Genomic DNA, 23,263 nt, shown 5'->3' with positions numbered 1-23,263 from the left:
CATTGAAAAATAAGTGGCTCCCTACGCGTATCACAGTGAAAGCTTGAAGCGTTAAACTCAAGAACGGGCTTCTTGAGCTTCATAACACGTTTTGAACTGTTCCATTGCATTATGACGGGTTCTGTGAAAAGCAGTTTTCGTCCAATTTTTACGCGAATGGACGTAACTACAAGTGCAAGACAGTTCTGCCTGAAATAATGAATGCTCCTGCAATTACATTTTCAGGAAACCAACGAATGTAAGCGTTGTGCCTTTCGAGAAAAGTTAATATCGTGCAGCAACGAACACGCTCCCAGCAGCTGTCAATGAAGTGGTTGCACTTATTAAAGTCGGCTGGCCAGCATCAATTCTAATGAACACATCACATATTCTTAGCGAGACACGCTGCCCACTACTTCACACCTGAAACACAATTCTAACGAAGCATTGTTTCTCTGATTATCTCTTTTAATGTGTATATTTTGTACTAACAAAGAGTGTTGAACTGATGTGTGTGCACTACGGTGCAGAATTGACACGAGTTGGTGAATAAACTTGGCTGTTTCTTCAAATGATCGCGTTTCTTTTTCATTAAACAGACATTTTCGCTGAAGGACATTACAAACCGCGCTCTGTACTCCATGAAGCGAGCAAGCTTGGCACAGCGACGGCAACATATATGGGAACGTTTATATAGTATATATACGATCATCAAGCATACAAACGCGCCCGAAGCACTTGCGCAGAAATTCCTATTCAACGCATTTCACACTTCCACAAATGCGGTAACCGAATGGCTGCTTGCCAAACTCTGAAGGTTTAAGACCAATAAGAAATCTTTTATAGTTTGAGAAACATGACAGAACGCACAGCGTCCAGACAGTGACTGTAAATACATCCCGGAATTTTTAGGGGCGAAGCCCCTTATGGCGTGGCTTGGGCGTCCCTCGTATGTAACCACCAGTGGCACATACCCGAAATAGGTATAACACTTGACCTCCAAGGTGGTGCCAGTGAGAGATTTCTTCTGTGCGTTGTTTAACAATAAAAAATAGTGCTCAATGTACATGCCAATGGCTGCTAATGGGGAATGCGAGACATGAGCATTCGGCTTTTAGTCAACGCGCACGCTGCGATCCCCATTAGCAGCCATTGGCATGTACATTGAGCACTATCGGACAAGAAAGGGATGCTACATTATACTCGCTGGGTGTAACCTCCTTAGCTTTAGAAAGGTTTAGCGAGCGTTGAGCCGCAGTGCCATGAATACAATGAACTTGTATATACCATGAATGAACTCAAGGTGGTTAAAAATGAGAAGTAGATACGAAGCGCTAGCCATAAGAAATTAAAAGCCGAATTCTCCTGTCACTCATTTCTCATTAGCAGCCATTGGCATGTAAATTGAGCCCTATCTGACAGGGAAAGGTTGCTAAGTTATACTCGCTGGGCGTAACCTCCTTGGTTTTCGAAAGGTTTAGCGAGTGTTTGGTCACAGTGCCAGGAATACAGTGAACTCGAGGTGAACCATGAACTCGAGGTGGTTAAAGGTGGGAAGTGGACCCAAAGCGCAGGCCGTAAGAAAGTGTGCGTGTGCCACCTCTCGTTTAGTCCTTGGAATGTCCGCTGGATGGCGGTGCTTGTATATGAGGAATATGTGATAAAAAGATGCGAGATGGTGGGACTTGGAGTGTTGAATAGATGAACGAACGGACACACAAACAGATGCATTGATGGACGCATGAACGGACGCAGGGGCGGATGCACGAAAGAACGCAGGGACGGGCGCACAAACAGACGCATGGACGGTCACACAGACTGACGCATGGACGGACGAATGCTTCGCCCCACTCTCCATCATTCACTCCGTGGATATGTTGCCATTTTTTTTCCTCGGTTCTGAACTAGGCTGTGGTATAGTTCTTGGTGGTTAGCGTACGCGACTGCTGATCCAATGGTCATGAGTTCGAAAACTGTGTGCTTGTCGTGAAGTTTTCGTACTTTATTTTTCAACTTACTTCACGTGTGTGGATTGATTACTTCGCGTGATTGATTGTCGTCAAATGCATTCATCAACCTCCAAGTTCCCTGCAACTCAGCCAGAAATTGTAGTAAATTGATTTTTTTTCGAACAGGAGCAACTGATGGGACTAACAGTTCGTCCTTACGCAGCCAGTTCCTCCCATACAGGGGTAACTTTTACTCCTTGATATTCCATCCCTCAAACCTACTGAGGACTGAAGAGTTCATCCCCTGATAGTTACTCCTAAAAGGATGAATCGTTCGTTCTTTGGGGAGTAATTGTTGTGGCAATGCAGTTACCCCCATAGGGACAAACCACAGAACTCTTTTCGTCCTTCGCAGCTTAGAGTGTGGAACAATTAATAGGAACCGTCATTAGGAAGACGAACATAGATTTCTCACGGTCCTCGTCACGATGTGAAGCGCATGTTTAGATAGACACAGCGTTCCTTTCAAACACAATTAGCATCAGCTCCTACGGACGGATAGTGCATAGTTCCTCCTTTAGGAGTAGGGTAGCATACCAGATACTAGCATCTGGTTAACCTCCCTGCCTTCCTTTTTTCTCGTTTCTCTCTGTTCCTCCTTTAGGCGAGACTGCAAATCGTGCATTTGGTAACCCGTGACGATTGTCAGCTGGGAAGTCGTGCCACCAATCACCGTTAGACTGTTCGAGAAAAAAAATTGACCACGTATCTGCAAATGTCCTCGAAAGACGATAGTCTCCTGTCTGAAGAGATTTGATGATTGATATGTGGGGTTTAACGTCTCAAAACTACCATATGATTACGAGCGACACCGTAGTGAAGGGCTCCGAAGATTTCGTCCACCTGGGGTTCTTTAACGTGCACCCAAATCTGAGCACACAGACCTACAACATTTCCGTCTCCATCGGATATGCAGTCGCCGCAGCCGGGATTCGAACCCGACCTGCGGGTCAGCAGCCGAGTACCTTAGCTACTAGACCACCGCGGCGAGGCGTCCTGTCCGAAGAAAGTGAGTAGAATAAGACATTTATTTGGTGTTATGCGAGAGAAAAACGTTGAATGGGATTCTGGAGGCGCTGTGTTAGAGTTACTGTATATGCTCTCTATGGAAGCAGAGTTGCGGATAGATCGCCATTATGTTCCACGGCTGTGCAGTGAAGTCACTCATGACGCCACGCAGGAAAAAATACGGCGTGGTGTTCAGGCGCGGGCGGCATGCCGCAGACTTATTCGAGCGCGCTCCGCAAGATTGAACTGTTGCAGTGAGGCGGTATATTGCTAGAGGGAGCAAAAATGCTTGAGTTCCGTGTGCTTAGATTTAGGGGCTTGTCGAAAAACCCCAGGTGGTTGAAATTTCTGGAGCCCTCCACTGCGGCGTCTCTTATAATAACATGGTGGTTTTTGGACGTTAAACTCAACAATTGGGTGAGTGGACAACGGATGAAAAATCGCACCATACTCACGGAGTGAATGATGATGAGTAGGGCGAAGCGTTCGTCCATCCATCCATGCGTCCATGCGTAAGATCGCGTTCGAAAGTGCAGATGGCACGCGGGTAACACCGACGAGACGCGGGCCAAGGAAGCCAAGCGCAAGCGTCTTCAACGTCCCCGCCACTCTCCTTCGTCAATGCCCCACCAATGATCCACCACGTACGACAACTATCCAGGAGACAGAGAGGCACTTGTTCTCCGCGCACTCAGGCAAAGCACGTGCAGCTGCCGATCGGAGAGTAGTGGCATTTCGGAGAGTAGCGCCAGAGTAACGCCACGTAGAAAATGAGACGAGAAATGGTCCTACATTTTTTGCCTTTTTTTCTGGTCTCTTCTTGTCTCAGTTACGCGTGACTTGTGATAAGGTAAGACTAAGAGAAGCTTCACATCTAAAAAAAAGTGATCATTTCTAACAACGCCGCAGCACGGCTTTTACACCAGCCCCAAACGATGCACAATGTTTCTACAATACGTTCGTGATTGCCTGGTTCATTTCAACTCCACTAGATGGCGCCACCTATCCAGTTTTTTTTTCAATGGCTCAAATTTTTGCAGCTTCGATATTCTGGCCATGTAGCTTTGGTGATCCAGCTGAAACAATGGAATTGGTATTGGAATTGGTATTGGCGCTTGCACTTCGGCCTATTTTGACACAATGTCTGGAGTCTCCGCAATGCGGATATCGCGAGTTTGTATGAACAAAGGCGGATTCGCGAAATTGCACTGCAATCGTAGAGCCTACCCGGTTTACGTTACGTAAAGGTTTACGTTCTGTAAAAATCTGCGCATGCGTAGATTCTATCTGGTAACGTAGTAACGCAAATCGTATACGTACAAGCTAAAAGCCCCTAGTTTGCATCACGGTGAGACGGAAGTCGGTGTGGGCAGAGAACGCACGGGCGCCGCGTTGCCATGCATGTGAAGTTGACTTCACAGCGCGAAGTTGAACAACTGATGTGATTTTGCCCCACGTGACAGCGCTTACCAAACAGCGGTGCGAGCAGCGAAAAAAAAAAGGTATGCGGAACTCTGCCACCTAAAGGTACCATATACAGTATCTCTACTCTGCGTTAAAGTCTCTGAAAAGGGGACTTTACGCTGTGTGAGACGTGAGTGCCATCTGTCAGTAATCTCAAAAAACGAAGCTTGGAGGCCTTATTTTGTAAAAATGTCAAAGTAGGTAGCAGCACCGTATCGTCTTTGCGAAGCGCAGAAATCTTTTCCGGCATGGCGTCGCATTGTCAGCGCAGCGTAATAAACGCTCCAGTTCTTAGCATTACTTATGTATGCTTTTTCTAGTAAAAAGAAACACACTGCAGAACATATATGTGTTTACCTTGTGCCTCACATATGGCACCGTATTTGCTTTTCAATCGTCAATCGCACACATTTGAACGCAAAACTTCATTATTGTTGATGGGCGCTGTGGCCGTGGTAGTACTTGAACCGTTTTGCGTTGACGTATCTCAAGAAAGGCTATCGTCTTGAATATCCGGTCGGCGTTGAAGAACACTGCACCATTTCATGCGACGCTCGATTCTCAACGTAGGAGGCTCGCGGAGCCCGAGTTTAAATTGCGTTACCGGCTATATCTGAACGTAGTTGCACCGAATTCTCATTCTTTATCCATAGCACGCAGAAAAAAACGGTTGCATTTTGTAGAGTTTAGAAATTTCCCTACACCTGCTGGAAATTTTCAACAGGTTGATCTCACCAGTAGGTGAGCAACTGCAGTCCTCATAAATAAATAAATAAATAAATAAATAAATAAATAAATAAATAAATAAATAAATGGTATTTTCAGCCTTACATGTTACGCCAACCACCCTGTTTCCGCAAATCGCGACTCGCTTGCCAATCAAGCAACGGTTGTTATTCGATTACCAACGGCAGTGAGAACAAGGTCTATAAATATTATTTAGCAAGCTTTCTGTTGTGTATTGCTGCGACGTACTTGGCTATATACGCGGCCGAAAACCTTCTTTTCTACTTACTTCCAAGCTCCAAGGGAAATAAAGAAATATTGCTCAATGTTCTGTGCAGATTTTCGGAAAGCGTACACAGAGAGCAGAATGCCACTGTGGGGCTCCGGAACGTTCAAGAACGACACGGCCTGTGAGACGTCCTCCTCGCATGGGAAGTCATTTCGTTCGGACAGGGGCTTTCGGCCATTGGCATTCTGCACACTATCCCATATCTCGAGGTGCCACGCGTGTAGCGAAATGAAATTCCTACATTCGGTTAGGGCTTGTGCAATATATCGGATCGCCACTCGAGCAGTCGATTAACTTGCATGACGACAATGTGAAGGGTGAATTCGAAGACCATCAAGTCGCTGTCAAAGTTTCTCGTCATACGCTGTCGCATTATTTGACTTGTATTCTTTGAAGGCATGCGAAGTATAAATAAAGATACCAATTTTCACGGCTGCCATAAATAAGTATTTTGTCGAGATTTCTTGATATATACTAACACGTTGATACAATAGCCGGTTCTAACGAAATTCACTTCCCAATATTTGCGTACATATGTAAAAATGAAGGTGCTACAAATGGGTGGTGTCCATTTTCCTCTCCCAAACCCTTCCGGCACCTCGCGGCATTCCACAGAACTCATTTGCGAATAAAAATCACTGCACAAATTAGAGTTTTTTTATATATTTCTAGTTTTATTACGCTATTATAAAAATATAAGCAGACTTATGCGATTGATTTGATTATCACAAAGGAAGTCGGCAAAGTTTACAACCGAATTACAGAAAGTGTTGAGGTGTTTGAAAATCATTATAAATGGGACATTCAAGCGATAAAAGTTAAAACGCCGTCATTAAAATTCACAAAAGTGATTCACCTCGGCCACGGACTGAGGCCAGAGTTTCAACGGGGAGAAGTATTGTTTAATTGACAAAGCTTACGGGCCAATGGTAACATAACGAATGACGCTATATCATATTGAGCGTTACCTTTAACTTATGCGCAGTAACGACCATTTGGTAATAATGTGCGCTATTGCAAACACAAGATTTTCTGTGCTTTTATTATTAATCTAATATTCCACGTTTATTCTCAGAACCGCGCACGTGGCCGACGATATCGTATGTTGGCATGATTATTAGATCGCTGTGATGTTCCGTAGCAAGTACCATTTATTCGCTGGACACTGGTAAGCAGACCAAGCGCAATGATTAGATAGTCTTTTCAATGTTTTCCTGCGTTTCATCTTTCACAAACAGTAGCGGCATACGGGAGCGAAAATCAGCTTCAGCGTTATAAACTAATTGAGATCAAAGATTGGCAGCGCAGTGTGGGAATTGCCAGAGGTAATGCTGTTTTTATCTCTCGTTTTAACAAAATACCAACGCCTACCACTCAGGAATTTCACCAAAGTGAAAAGAAATTAAAAAAAAATCACGGCATGTCCATGGAGTGAATGATGATGAGTGCGGTGAAGCACTGGAGGGTTTCATCGCTAAACCGTAAACCATATACACGAATATCGCCCACTGCATGATAATAGACGTGTAAAACACTGTATCAAATTATACAAAAATTATTATTCGTAAGTGGTAGCTATACGTCACTTCCGTCCCCTCTTCATTATAACGGCTTTATGGCTGGTGAAGAGCTGGATCGGTGAGGGGGCGTAGTGGGATGTTTGCAAGGACGAAGTAGTGGGCAATTTGCAAAGGTGGAACTATAGGCGGTCACGTACAAACAAGGGATGGACACAGTGATATAATCTATAGTTCATTAACGCGGACCTGGATACAAGCACACGACAATCTTGCATTTCATATTGGCTGCTTCTGAACAGTATTTGCTTAATGGTTGGTGAAGGTGTGGATCGGTGATGGGGCGTATTGGGATGTTTGCAAGTACGAAGCAGTGGGCAGTTGGCACAGTGTCCATTCCCTGTTTGTAAAGCCATAATACTTTAACATAAACTTCCTGCCACCCGGTTCTTGACTGATCCCCCTTTGTGGGTGTGCGTTAGTATTAGAAGGATCATCATCATCCACTATAGGCGATCACGTACATACGTACAAGAGATGCACAGAGCCACGCCTTTAGGAGCTTCTCCACTAATATGGTGCAATAATGGTCAACTGTAGCTTCGTATGTAAGAATCCACATTTGCGAAACTTTCTAGCACAAGTGTTGCGTCATACGTGGGAGTCCTGGGAGCGCTCCACCTGTTTGAGCACAGTGACGAAATTGTCGCGGTGAGTATACACGCATGGGACTTGTGCAAGAAAAGCTCCACGGATAAAGGATGACACTGGCAGGGAATATACTTTTTGCACAGTGACAGGGACACTTTACTCCACACACACAAACTTGCGATCGGCTGTGTCATGTTCGACAACATTGACGTAAAGGGGATTAACCGAAAGCTCGCCATGGATATTTGAAGACGCGCATTGAGCAGTGGCACCGCGTATGTGCATAACAATTGCTTGTGTACGTGTGTGTGTTTGTCGAGGAAGAAAATTGAAGGCGTTGACGGCATTTTAGCTTCGCAGTCAGTCGAGTTCATCTGTGTGTCCATTTACCAGGTGCATAGCCAGAATGTTTTTCGTAGAGGAAGGGGGGGGGGGGTTCAAACCACGCCTTGTGTATGTTCGTGTGTCCATTTGTACGTGTGATTGTATATGTACGCAAAAAAATTAGAAAATTTCGGGAGTTACCTGAACGTCCTGGGCTACGCCCCTACATGCTATCTACATTTGATAGCGTGTTCGCAATGCAGTAAACACAACGAGCCTTAAAAAGAAACCAAGTGCACCATCGCTTGAAGGCGATTTGGAGACAACGCAAAATACAGTCGGCGCATTCTCGCAACACATATACTGATCCCAATTATACACAAACATTGCAGGTACTATGTCTTAAGCTAGAAAAGTAATTACGTTCATTCTCTTATCTCACTGATCACCGTGAACATGGCGGCTTTCTAATCGCCACACTCAATCTTCTTTCTGAAAAATAAAAACAAAACTTGTTCGTAATGTAAAAATATGCCGTTCAGACAAAGCAGAAGGTTAGCCATCTACAGAAAAATGAATCCTAGCAAAGATCAATGGCCATATATTTGGCTTTTTTCTTTATTCATGCAATCTCGTGAAATTCTGGCGTTACCTTTCTAAAGATCAGCACACGATTTCACAAACTAAATTACGTGATCACACCACCACTGAGCCTACATCTACAGCAAATGAATTGAATGTCTTATTTCAACCGGTATTCTCGAGAACCGCCTCTTTCTCCCCATTTTCATCACAAGACGTCAAGGTACCAATGCAGGAAATTATGATAAGATCGCACATTAAGTCTACTGCTCAAACTAGACAAAAATTGTTGTAGTCCTGACCATATCACAAATGCCCCACTGCAGAGATACGCGGGTTGGGTACCGAAGTAACCGCACAAAATTTTCATGGTATCTCTGAAGATGTCATCTATTACTGATAGCTGGAACTGTACCAATGTTGTGCCAATTCACAAATTCGGTTTTAAATTAGATCTGAACAAATACAGACAAGTGTTACTCATGAGCACGTGTTGCAATGTTTACGAGTAACTTATTAACAAAGACATCGTTACCCACTTTGATAAAAACGATTTATTGTGTCGTCGCCAACATTATTTCAGGCTTGGATTGTCAGCCATGGTGCAAATAGCAGAATTAACGATTGACATTACTAACGAGCTTAATAAAGGAGGTCAAATTGATGCTATTTTTTATTTATCAAATGCGTTTGATGTCGTTTCTCATGTTGACCTCATTACCAAACTTTATGCATATGCTATTGACAAAGCCTCAGTGCCTTGGATTTTATGTTATCTAGCAAATAGAAAACGAAGTGGCACTGTGAATTCCTGTTCGTCAACAAAACTGAGTGTGTTTTCTGGAGTATTACATGGGTTAGTATTAGCATCCATGTGATTTCAAATTTATGTACATAATATGCAAGATTGTATTTGCCATTATGTACAGATACATTTGTTCACGGACGATTTCGTCATATAAAAGCCACAGCACAGTCATGCAGATCAACTTACGCTAAACGACTCTTTAGGTTCTACTCAGGCTTGCTGCAAGGTATGGAGTATCAGGCTAAACACTACGAAGACATAATACATATCACTCACTTCATAAAAAATACCCGCTCGAATTCGAGTACACACTAGACAATACATCATTATCTAGCACTTCGCACACAAAATATCTGGGGGTAGTTTTGAGAGATGTAAGTTGGGATACCCATCTTAATGACAATTGGAGGAAAGCTCACAGTAAGCTGAAAAGAAAACTGAATGTTTGCCACTGCAATCGATAATTGTAATAGAAACCCGAAAGTGCAGTTTCCGCTGCCCCAGCAGACTCCTTTGTTAATCATATTGCTAAAATGTGCTTTAGTGTGTAAAGTCTTCGCAATCCAATGTTGCATGATTTGCTTCGTATTCTTTCGAACTTATGTGTATACGGAAAACAACCTTCTATATCTTTTTTTCTAATTTTATACTTTTCTTTTTGACCGACAATGTGTCATTTTATGACACTCATCTGCGTGCGCTTTTTTGTCACAATTCCTGCTTGGACCCGAATGTGGCCTGCAGTTTGTATTTATTGATTTATTTATTACAATACCCACAGCGCCTTCCGGCATTATAGGGGGGGGGGAGGGGTAAATACTAGCATAGCCATATAAAAATCAGGTACATTGTACAGATACAGCGGTAAATAGCCTTTTACACAAAAAGCAATGACATCAAAAACATTAAGTACGAAACACAAAAGCAAATACCCCACAGGGGATAACTAGAACTATTGACGATACGTATCCTGCAGAGAGGAGGCAAATACATCAGGGGATATATGGTGGTTATGTCTTGAAGCAGCCTGTTCCACTCACAAATTGTTCGGGGGAAAGGGGCCATCCTGAAGCAGTTCGTCCTGCATCTTATCTCATTGATTTAATAGGTATGATCAAGGTGGGGAGGTACGTAATTAGAAAAAGAAATTTAAAAAGCAGACGCATCACGAAGACGTTACTGTACGAGTCAAACAAGTCCCCGAGTACTAGAAAAGCGTGCTAAGTACGAAGACTGCTGGAGTCAATACAGTATGGGGGTAATACGAGTTCGTACACGCGGCCCTTGTCTCAGTGTTTCGAGATAACTGAAAATGACTACAAAGTACCTATGTGATAAGATACTAGGCTAAGAGGTCACTATCTTCTGGGATCACGCCAGGAGCTTTAGTTCGTTAGCGTTGTATCTGCTGCTAGCGCAAAGTAAACTCCATGTGGCGAGTGAACGTGTGCAAACAGCAAAATGTTGAAAAAGGGTGAACGAAAGCCAGGAGGAAAAAGCAACAAATACTGTAACCCCCGCGAATTGTACTCATACAAAATCCTCAACGAAAGGAACTTGTCGAAATTCACAAGCTCGGGCCCAACGTCAAAACCGTACAAACAGCAAGGGTGCTAGTCATACGGAGTTCCTCTGGTTCTGGCAGCCATTATTGATATATGTTTATGCCCTTGTTATAGTTCGATGAAGGACGCCCAGGCGGACGACCACGTATAAAACAACTAAGCGTGTGATGAGAAGGACAGCTCCACAAATTGCGACACAAAATGACACGTGACGCGTCTTACCTTTGCTTTCTGTATACTGGTTTTCTACCTTCAGTCACAACTTTATCGCCCTCTTGAAGCTCCTTCCTTCGAATGATGCAAAGATGGTCAGAAGAAAAAGGTAAAATTAAGGTTGCGGAATAGGGCAACGATGTGTGCGGGTCATTTATTGACCAGCGCAGTTACGCCAATCACCACCCTGATGGCTCCCAGATGAATGTGCTTGGTTAACCTATCAACCCTTCCCCTTCGTTAGCTGCTCTCTTGCTTTTTCCATTGGGGTGGTCAGCGAGAATAGAACTTTCACAACGCGCCTCTGAGCACCTTCTTCAGAATTGTGCGACATGCGTGCTTCACTCGCTTCGCCCGTTTGCTGGTGATTACACACATTTCAGCGGCCGAAAAAAATAGCAGATCAAACGTTCCTGCAAGTGTGAATCGATGGAATGCGAAGCACCAATGAGGACGCAATGATTTTTAGCTCACCGTTGTCTGCAGTACAGTGATCTGAATTAAGTGTCACCCGACCTAAAATATCGTTTTATAATGAAAAAAAAAAACACAAGGCGTGTCACGCGATATCTTACTTCGAGAGCATCTACACTATCAGGTTGCGTTGACGTTGCCCATAAATCTTTTTGATAAAGAACTGGCACTTGTACGCATAAACTGAGACAGCGAGCATACATTGGAAAGCTTCAAATAAATGTTGGAAATTCACACGAGGCACCGAAGTCTCAAAATTCGCTCGGCTGCAAAAACAAGCAACACCGGAGAAGAAAAATAGGAACTACGTAAATGAATTTTTACATTATTACGTTTTCATGAACTTGTTACTATATCACAGACACAAACAGTTCGGCAGACTGCAAAATAAGGCACTGAGCTTGTCTAGCTTCACAGTAAACTTTTTACACCCTTAAAGGTGTGCAAGAGGTGTTTTTATATTTACACCTTTTTGCTTAATATTACAACTCTTTTCTTTGCACATACACTCTAGAATGGTGAAACGTAAAAAGGGTGTCAATATGGCTGTTGTGATGGTGTTAAGAGAAGAGCTGGAGGATTGTTTACAGACGACCTTACAACCATTGTTTACAGATGACCTTACAGGGTTCCTCAATGCTTCTGTAGACCTCGGCAATCCTATTGCGAAGCGTGTGATTGAGGCGCTGCCTCTCCACCTGACTCTTGTGCCTCGAGAAGATGAGCCAGTCTCCTGTCCATGTTTTCTACAGGCAGGTTCTTGGGGATCTCCTTAGTGATATCGTGGATGTCATCTGTAATCTACGCCGTCTACTGTTCCAGGTCAAGCTTCCCCTCGTACTCAGACCACTCCTCTCTTAGTTTGCAGAACATGTCCCAGTCGGTCACTAGGAACTTACGTGGTCTTGTCTACCCAACTTGCAGGAGAGTGGTGAGGAGTTAATGGTCGCTGCCAAAGTGCACATTGAGGTTAGACCACTTGACCTCCACCAGGTTTCGGACAAAGGTGAGGGCTGGTGTCGTGCCCTTAGTCAACGCCTCCTCTATTTTATGAATGCCAGCCAGATGCACCCAATCCAGCTGCTCAACACCCTCTCTTCTAGCTCTTTCCTGCATCTCACCCATCTCCTAGCCTTCACGTGTGCTTTGCGGTCATTGCGAAGAGAACCCCTCATAGAGCGCCTCACGGACGTTAATGGCAGAAGCATTTTTTGACAAATTGTACTAATGTGTGCAGGGCGGCGCTTTTAAACCCTTTTGATTGTCATGCTGGGCTGTCTGGCTGGGTGTTGACGAGACGCGATGTTTGCTGCTGGCGCGTCATCGTTCCACTTGCTGTGACAGGGCGCAACGTGTGCTGCCAATGGAAACTTGCAACGCGCGCTGCCAAAGACAAAGTTGTTGAATGCACCTGCTTTCAAAAAAAAAAGCGAACAGATGTCGTGTGGCACTGATTTGATATGCCATTTCAGCACGCCTAAATGGCGTTGCGGTTCTTCACCACAAAATCAAATGTCAGTAACAAAGGAGAGTTTATTATATAGCAATAACAGTTCATTATAACACTATAGCAGTTCATTATTATAGCAATAACTTGTTTTAAAGTACTTTTTGCACAGGTTGCAATACATGCTATCAGCATCTGTAATGTCACAGAGTGTTGGTGCCAGAACCATAAGGTGACTAAGCCATCTTAATTTTAGTCCCCCAGTGTAAACTAGCGAACCAAAGTCTTTCTGATTAACCTCCCCGCCTTCTTCCTTTCTGTTTACTTGCTTCTTCCTTCCATTTTGTTGCGAAACATTTCTAGGCAAACTTATTCTACAACGAACGTATCCATCCATCCACCCATCCACCCACATACCCAATTTTTTTTCACTGAGTGACACGTCATGAAATGACGCTGAATATGCGTACAAATGTCGCACGCACAGATATATGTTGAATAGTTGCAGATACTTATATAACCAGTTGTTTGCACTTGCACAATGATGTCAACTGGAACATGGGTATTAGCAACACCTGAAGCTGATATGAAGTGCTGATGCTTGCGAAGATGCTGGCCCTGGACAATACTACATAAATGAAGTTTGAAGTTTGAAGTTTGAAGTTTATTATTAACAGACTGGCGATACATAAAATGAAGAAGACGTTTTACAGACTAGGGTCCCATAGTCCGAAGACTGTAGGGGGACCCACGATGAAGAGAGCATGTAGAAAAGTGCAAGGGCAAATGGCAAGACAATGTAATATTAACAAAACAATGATATAAAACAACTATAGAAAAATAACGAAGCGATAAAACATAGTAATAATCACAACAACAACAATACAATCGCTAAGTCACAATGCAAAAAGGACAACATAGAATAATTTATAGTGATAGAAGATATAATTTCAAAGTTTTTTTGAATGTATACAAGTTGGAAAGAGACTTTATATTTGGTGGAATAGAGTTCCATAATGAAATAGCTGTGAATGACAATGACTTTATGCCGTAATTAGTGCAAACTCGGGGTAGTAATAAATTTCGCTCCAATGCGAAGCGAGTGCGGTTAGTGTTTATCAATAAGTCACAGTTGATGAGGTCGAAGGGTAGCCGACGGTGAATTATATTAAAGAACAAACAAGTACAATGAAATTCAAATAACCTACTGATACACAGAATATTATATTGTCTAAGCAATGAAATAGCGTTCGAACGACGAGGGCTGAAAGTGATAATGCGGATTGCTTGGTTCTGTATATGTTGTACAGATGAGATGTACGAGTGATAGGTGTTGGCCCAGGTAGTTATGCCATAGTTAAAATGACTATGAATAAATGAGAAGTAGAGCGATAATAATGCATTAGTGGAAAAATATGGCCTAGCTTTAATCAATGCACGAATACCAAAAGCAGTCTTTTTCTTAATGTCTAATAAGTGTAGACCAAAATTAAGGGTTATGTCTAAACGTACACCGAGAAAAGAAACAGTATCACAAGCATGGATAGTATTAGGACCCATAGTTATAGCAGCAGAAGTTAACAAATGTTTATGAGCAGACCTGAAAACCATGAACTGAGTTTTAGAGGGGTTTATCGTTAGATCATTGTTGTTGCACCATAAAACTACATCGCTGAGTACAGAGTTTAGTTTTGATATTAAAGATGGAACTGTTTTGGCCTTACATGATACTGTGGTGTCGTCAGCGTACAAAACACAATGTGCAGAGCAAATGACGTCAGGGAGATCATTAATATAAATAATGAATAGGAGGGGGCCAAGAATGGACCCCTGCGGAACACCTTGATTGGTAATCTTAATGTTAGAGTAAGAGCCACCTGTAAAGACCACATTTTTTCGGTTAAACAGGTAACTTTTCAGAAAATTTAAAGCTGGTCCAGTAATACCATACGAATCTAACTTATTGAAAAGAATGGAGTGATTGAGCGTGTCAAAGGCTTTAGTTAAATCCAAAAAGACTGAACCCGAGAAGTTACCAGTATCAATGGAATGTTTGATGAAGTCTGTCAAAGAAAGCAGAGCATGGTTAGTGGAGCTTCCATGACGAAAACCAAACTGGGAAGGTTTTATAACATTAAATTTCGAAAGGTAAGAACTAAGACGCTTTACAAACAGTTGTTCAATTAGTTTACTTAATGATGGAAGAATAGAGATAGGCCTATAATTTTTAATATCATCTTTATCGCCTTTCTTGAAAATTGGTATAATTTTTGCACGCTTTAATGAGTCAGGAAAAGAACCTTTAGAAAAAATGAGATTGATTATATGGGTTAAGGGCTGAGAAATTATATGAGCCACCATCTTTAAATGGTGTGCACAAATGTTATCCAGACCGGGAGAAGTATTTTTAAGATTACGAATAGCTGATACTATTTCGTCAGAGGAAGAGGGAAAGAGAAAAAATGAGTGAGGTAAGCGCGGCAAACTAGGAGAAGGAACATTTTTTGAGGAATTGGATGACGAACAAAAATACTCAGAAAACGCATTAGCAATGTCGTCAGAGTGACAATAAGTAGCGTTATGGTGAGTGATTTTCGTTATGGGCGAGTTAATTGTAGGCGAATTCAAGAATTCATTGAGCAATTTCCACTGTTTTTTATGATTATTTTTGTTCTTTATAAATTCCTCATTATAATAGCGTTTCTTGGCAAGTTTTAGCAAAGAGTTAAGAGTATTACAGTAACTTTTATAGCGAAGTGCCAAGGCGATATTAAAGGGTTGTCTCTTAACTTTCCTATAGAGGTTATCCTTCTTTCTGAGACTGGTTAATAAGGCAGATGTCATCCAAGGGCTTTGAGGCTCTTGGTATTTCTTGTTATAAGCAATAGTGTGAGTACTAGAAGAAACAGCTTCTGAGAATAAAGAAGAAAATGTATCAACCGCTGATTGTGGATCAGCTTGCGAGCTAACTTTGGACCAGTCACAGTTTGAAATTGCACTGATGAAATTGTCTTTGTCAAATCGCAGTGCAGTAAAAATTGTGTTGATTTGAGTTATAGGGCTATCAAATGTGATGAAGATGGGGTAATGATCGGTAATATCGACATCAACCACCCCGGACACTCTAGGATTAAAGTTACAAAAAGCATGATCCAAAAGAGTGTTAGAGCCACGTGGGTTGGATCTAGTGTACGAATCGATGAGGCACGTTAACCCGTACCCTAGAAGGCAATCATTATAGGCACTTGTAGTACTTGAATGAGAATCTAATAGGTTAATGTTGATATCGCCTACCAACAATACATTTTTGTTCTCCATTGATAGAGTGTTCAGGACGGTCTCAAGAGCCGATAAGAACTGGATAAGTGAGGAGGAAGGTGAGCGATAGATGCAAGCGAGTATTAAATTTTTTTGATTATGAGTAACCTGTGGCTGTTCAATTTCTATCCAAACTGATTCGCAATATGGGATGGTAATATGAAGGTCCAATCTGCGAATATAATTAATGCCAGAAGAAATGAAAATGGCTGAGCCACCATGGTTGTTAGATGCACGATGACAGTATTCAGATTTGTACGACGTAAAACCATATAGATTAGCATCCACATCAGAAAGCCAGGTTTCTGATATACATATAAATGAAAAAGAGTGTCTGGTAGAGTAAATGAAACTATTAATGTTGTCGTAATTCCTTCGCAAGCTACGTGCATTGAAATGAACTAGAGAGCGTTGATTGTCAGATAGAAACGAAATAAATTCTTCAGCAGAAAAGGACATGATTGACAGGTACTCGTCAAGGACAAAAAAAATAAAATTAGAAAAAGAGAGAGAGAGAGAGAATTGTCCCTAGAATCGATAACACGCGACTTAGTTGAAAACCCGAAGGTCGTTCTCAGACTTTAAGATGAACACTTTGCTGCTGCTAGTCTGACGAGCCTTAATCTGGCAGTTGTCCGTCCATAAAAACTGCCAGCTCTTCTCCTTCTTAAGAGCTAGTGCCTTAGAAAACAAACGTTTGTTCTCGACAGTAAGGTGATCATTAACGAACACAGCAGCATCAGTGGAACCAGAAAAGCCTGAACTTCAGTGCATGGCACCTAACCAGAAGTGACAATAACCCGACGTGACGGCTGTATCGAAGGAGCCCATATGTACTGTTTATAAAACTGGGTAGGCAACACTGCAACCACTATTGACGTTTCACGTAGGTTAGCGTCTATTTGAAAAGTAGTTCCAAGACCTGGTGTAGCTCTGTAGTAGAACGCTTGACTGCCACGCAGAATGCTTGGGTTGGATTCCTGCTGGGGTCCTGAAATGTATTATTTTCATTCGTCTGGTGGTCAACGCTACCTATGTCAAGTTTTTCTTAACACTGACATTTATTCTATGCCTTCAGTTGGCCGATGCTACCATTAGAGAGTTATAGTATACCGGGTTTACCGGGTTACCGAGTGTACCGTGATACGGGAATCGAAGTGCGCATGCGCAGATACGTACGTCCCCCATACTGCTTCCTGTACGCTTGGTATTTTTCAGATTTCACGTTACCGTGGTAGCGTAGGTGTAAATAGTGTACGTAAACATGGCGGCGCTCTCGGACGCCCGCTTCGAAGTGATTTTGGCGTAGTTGTTGAAAGATTCACCTTCAAAGTGGCTTCGCTTGCCTTCAGTTAGCTTCGATGACCGAGTATTACGGATAAGTTGGCGTAGTTTTTGAGATAGCTTCCCATTTTGAACGAGCATAGGCCTAACTACAAGATCGATGTAAACAAACTGGCGACGTAGATGCTTTCGCGTTTGGTACGTGGTTCATAATTATTTACTTTTATTATCACTAAAATAAACTTCTAACAATAATTCGCCTGGTGGCATAGGCAAACATTCTCGTTTTCTTTTCATTTTCACTGTTTAACTTATTAATCATCTAATGGGTGGCACCACCATCCCAGCTGGGGCACGTAAACCACGTAAACGCTATTCCGCTAAACTATAAGACGCTGCCCACAACGAATGTTTGCTCCACGGTAACGCCATTCCCTTAACCTACGCTATCACGCTAACGCTTAACTATAACTGTCTATTGCCGGATATTGCTTAACGCTCACGCATTAAAATGACCCATGTGTGTTGTTGTCGTTCCTGGGTAGATACTGAGTGTCAATCACCTGTGACACGAACCCGCATACCAGCGGCACATACTCGCTTGCGGGTATGTGCCAATGTTCGGCGGGAAGTCTTTGACGACGTATACGACGGGATGACATTAGTCATGTCTTGACCAGCACGTTATATTCATCAAACCATCTTACCGACCTATGCTAATTTCGATTCACACCAAGGAGGTGACTACAAGAGCACCCAAACGCAAACGGGTAGATAGATAGATAGATAGATAGATAGATAGATAGATAGATAGATAGATAGATAGATAGATAGATAGATAGATAGATAGATAGATAGATAGATAGATAGATAGATAGATAGATAGATAGATAGATAGATAGATAGATAGATAGATAGATAGATAGATAGATAGATAGATAGATAGATAGATAGATAGATAGATAGATAGATAGATAGATAGATAGATAGATAGATAGATAGATAGATAGATAGATAGATAGATAGATAAGCTCAAAGTCGCCGAAGTTTGCTAAGAAATGCTTCACATTTAAAAAAACCTACTAGCCCTGCTTTTGTTCTAATGCTTACACTTACATCAGCCGCCGGGTCTAACTCCCACAGCGAGCAGGAGCCAGTGCTGAGGAGCAGGCAGGTGAGCCCGTAGTGGGTTAAGCCGTGCCTCCGCGCGACCATTCAGCCGGCTGAAAAAAGGAGTCCAGAGACTTCGTACATCTAAGCTTCTTGTTGGAATAAACAATGGTGCGTTCTCGGCAGTTAGAAATTACAATCACCAGATTAAAATGTAGTATTCCGCACTTAAAATATTACTTACATTAAGTTGGACTCCCAGCATATTCGTTGTGTCTCTTTTGCAGGTAAATAGAAACAATATACCATTTCTTCTCAATTTGTCATCGATCTTGTTATCAAAGGAAAAATGCAACACCTTATCGATCCAATTGAGAAGGTAGATTTAGAGTAAACGTGGCAGTAACTATCTTTTGCAGGGATTATAATAGGTTATAGTCTAAGATGTGTTTGCGTACATAATGGAAACAAAAAAGATTACCTTGTTAGTCTATTATTATTTTCGGCTCCGCGAGAGAGAGAAAGAAAACATTTTTTAGGTATATATAAGCAAATCATCTAGGAGGGAACCCTAGTCCGAGTTCCCCATCACGATCACAGCGACCAGCTGGGCCCATCAAACCAATGCCTGGAGGACTTCGGGAGGCCCGTCACAGAAGGCATCGTCCCACAGCTCTTTAGTGGGGAACGTGCGCTGGATAGCGGGAAGGGGAGGGAATAATTTTGTGGAACACTCCACCCTGACGTGAAACACTTTTGAGGAGCTGCCACAGACAGGGCAAGAGTCTGCGTAGGGCAGAATTTATGCAAGGAGAGGAGGCTGGGCAACGCATGCATTTCGAGTTGGCGGAGTGCCACCCCTTCCGCTCGCGAGAACGATGGTGACGGCGGGAGCATGCGTCTAGCTCTGGTGTAATATGCCAATATGTCTCGGTATGTGAGTGGAGCGCCCACTTGATCAGGACTCTCGGCCTCACCACACCGGGCTGCTCGGTAAGTTCTCGAGCAACCGCGTGAGCGTGATGATTTTGAGGCCATCTGATTGCTTGACCGCTTGCGTGTGTAGCATTTTCATGAAGTATTTGCGATTTGTTCTTTACTGAGATTCCATTGGATGATTTTAGATACATAACCAGCTAACGTGATGATCCTGCCACCCGGTTCTTGGACAATCCCCCTTTGTGGGAAAGTGACAGCAATATGAGAGGGTCATCATCATCAAAGCACGAGGAGCGTGGCTTAACGTTCCACCAGCGAGCTCCCGGTGTGCTCCGCCAACCAGGTGAGTGTGTTGCGAAACTCGCACGTACTGACGCCTTCACGTCAGCTTCGTGAGTATAAGCACGCACATTAAATCACACACTTTTCTTGTCTCAAACGAGCTTCGTGGTGCTTTAGTCAAAGCGGACAGAACGTGCACCGTGCTGGCTGTAGTGTAAGTCGTTTACTGGAGACGGTAACACTGGCATAGCATGGGCGTCTGAAAAGCCCGTGATAAGAAGACCAGTCGACGCTGAACTCGGTAACAGCTCCCTTTATTCAGCTTCGCATAAATGGAATTACAGCTATAAAACGGGGTGCCACCCATGGACACAATAGTAGTGACCTCTACACTACATCTCCCCCCTTTCACACGTTCAGCAGTTATAAGTTCAGAGGCCGGTGGGACAGCGCATCGGACCCTACGCGCACGCACAACTGTCGTGACTACCAACACCATCATCACTCTCACCCCCCTCACCACCAGCACCAACATGATCACCAGCCTGTCCCGAGTCGCTCGTCGTTACCAAGATACTTGGAGGACCTTGATATGGGTGAGCTACCTGCAGCGGTAGCTCGGTTTCTTCTGACCAAGCTTGTGGTGACAATGATGCTGGAACGAAGGGAACAAGGTGACATGTGTTGCGCTGCAACATAACACCTTGTCTCGTCTCTATTATGTAGCTCCTGGGCCTCTGTGCTACACTTAACTCTGTCCTCTTGACGCTTTCTGGCCGTACCCAGACTTGTGGTCCTACGGGGAGCTGCATTTCATGTCTGGCCCAATGACGCCGATTGTAGTTCTTTTTCGTTTTTTTTGTAGGGTATGCTCCTCAACGTTACTGCACCTTTCGGTGGCCCGTTTCGATGCAGCAATTCTCACTGCTTCTTGGGGACTGTGGTCTTCAGCCGACGATGCATCAAGAGCTGAGCCGGGCTAAAAGAATTGGCACCTGGGGTATCCCTGTACCACAAAAAAGCCACGTGAGGGTCCTCTGCCTCGTTGAAGAGGTTTTCCACCGTCAAGACGCATCTCTCCACCTCCTCATTCAACTGGGCGTAGTTGGGATGGCTTGTCGTATGAAAAAATCGATACGATGAAACAAAGGTTGCAAAATCTCGTGACGAGAATGGTGCGCCACTGTCAGACCAAAGTGCCTCTGGTATCCAATTGCGAGCGAATATGCTTTTTTGAATACACACAAATCTTTGTGGTCTCGCTCCTCAAGACTATATTCTAGGTACCTTGAGTAATAATCAACTACCAGGAGAAGAATGGGTCCACCGAAGTGAAATAGCCCTATGCTGAGAAGTTGTCATGGATGATCCAAGAGAGGTGTTGGTACAAATGGCTCAGCGAAGTTGCTCGCAGTTCGTGACCAGAGAAGTAGTGTCATTGGAGAAACCGGGTCACAAAACTGAATCTCGCGCCTAGGCTTTGCTTCTGTTACAGCATTGATGTCCCTCATGCAGGAGTGCCAAGACTGTAGACCGAAGTTACGATGGGATCACCAAACAGGTACCTTTATTAGCACGCCATCATAAACCAAAAGTTATTTGATCAGCCAGCAAGACTTGGAGATGTGCAACAGTAGCTTGTTTTTTGGAGGCCGCGCCCGCTGACAGAAGCAGATCAATGTTGTACATTCGCCATCCGAATTTTGGGCTCGACGCACCTCTTTCACATTGAGGGACAAAACTTAGCGCCAAAACACAGAGGGACAAACACACACGAACCACAGGGTTCCATAAGACCAGGGTGTGTGCGAGCCACAGTTTCTGTGACAAGAACCTGAACAGCATCCGCGGGATATTCGTTCGAGTTGTAGCGAGAGAGAGTATTCGCTGTAGCCAAAAGCTGTAGCGAAAAGCACCTGTAGTCAAAATTTGCTGTAGCCTAAAGTACCTTAAAGTGGCCCTGAAACACTTTTTCAAGTAACCGCGGAATGAATTCACTGGAAGAGCTTATTGCCTTACGAATTCCACGTCGTAAAAAATTTAAGAATCCATTCATTACGAGTGGAGTTACAATGGCTTGTCGCATGCTGTAATTGCATTATCTCTTATTTCGTTCCAAAGAAAGCGCCGAGAGCTAAGCAGGGAGCGATAGCAGGGGCAAATAAACTACGTCACCTGCGCCTAGTGACCTTGAGCACCTTTTTTTCCAATGCAAGACTTTTTCCGTGTGATTGCGTGCGCACACGTGGATAGGTCACGCCCCCTACGGCGATCTCTGTAATGACCGAGCGTGCCATGTTCAAATCTGCCAATGGCTGATAGATGGGCTTGCTACGTGTGATTTTTGAGCGTCTTGTGTAATTTGTCAAAACAAGACAATGATTTTTAGCTGACTGATATTTTATTGTGAATTCCAGGTCACGTGCTGCACTATAATATTTAGCTCGTGTGTTGTCGACAGATTCTAATATCGATTGGCAGCGTTTTCTGTCCATGCTCAAAATGTGTTGCAGGGCCCCTAGGAGTTGGTAAAGCGTTACTTTTTTCCGCCCCGTCTGTATTCTTAGAGGCAACATGTCAAGCTCCATCTTCCAAAAAGAGGCCCCGCCGCGGTGGTCTAGTGGCTAAGGCACTCGGCTGCTGACCCGCAGGTCGCGGGTTCGAATCCCGGCTGCGGCGCCTGCGTTTCCGATGGAGGCGGAAATGTTGTAGGCCCGTGTGCTCAGATTTGGGTGCACGTTAAAGAACCCCAGGTGGTCAAAATTTCCGGAGCCCTCCACTACGGCGTCTCTCATAACCATATGGTGGTTTTGGGACGTTAAACCCCACATATCAATCAATCAATCTTCCAAAAAGAGAAACGAGGGTTAGGTGATATGACTCAATATTAAGCGATTTGATTGATTTGATTGAAATGTGGGGTTTAACGTCCCAAAACCACCCTATGATTATAAGACATGCCGTAGTGGAGGGCTCCCAAAATTTTGACCACCTGGGGTTCTTTACCATTCACCCGAATCTGAGCACACGGGCCTACAACATTTCCGCCACCATCGGAAATAGAGGCGCCACAGCCGGGATTCGATCCCGCGACCCGCGGGTCAACAACCAAGTACCTCAGCCCCTAGACCACCGCGGCACGGCCCTAACGTAGAAATCACGACATGCATGTCACGCAAGTCATGACTACACGCCATACTCATGATGCATTCGCAGCCGTTTCGCGAGCTTCACATATAAGAACTTTGTTATTACGTGACGCGAATGAATGTTA

This window comes from Rhipicephalus microplus, chromosome 4 (genome assembly GCF_043290135.1).
Source record: "Rhipicephalus microplus isolate Deutch F79 chromosome 4, USDA_Rmic, whole genome shotgun sequence".
Lineage (NCBI taxonomy): Eukaryota > Metazoa > Arthropoda > Arachnida > Ixodida > Ixodidae > Rhipicephalus > Rhipicephalus microplus.
The sequence above is the reverse complement of the archived record's forward strand: the minus strand, read 5'-3'. Positions refer to the sequence as shown.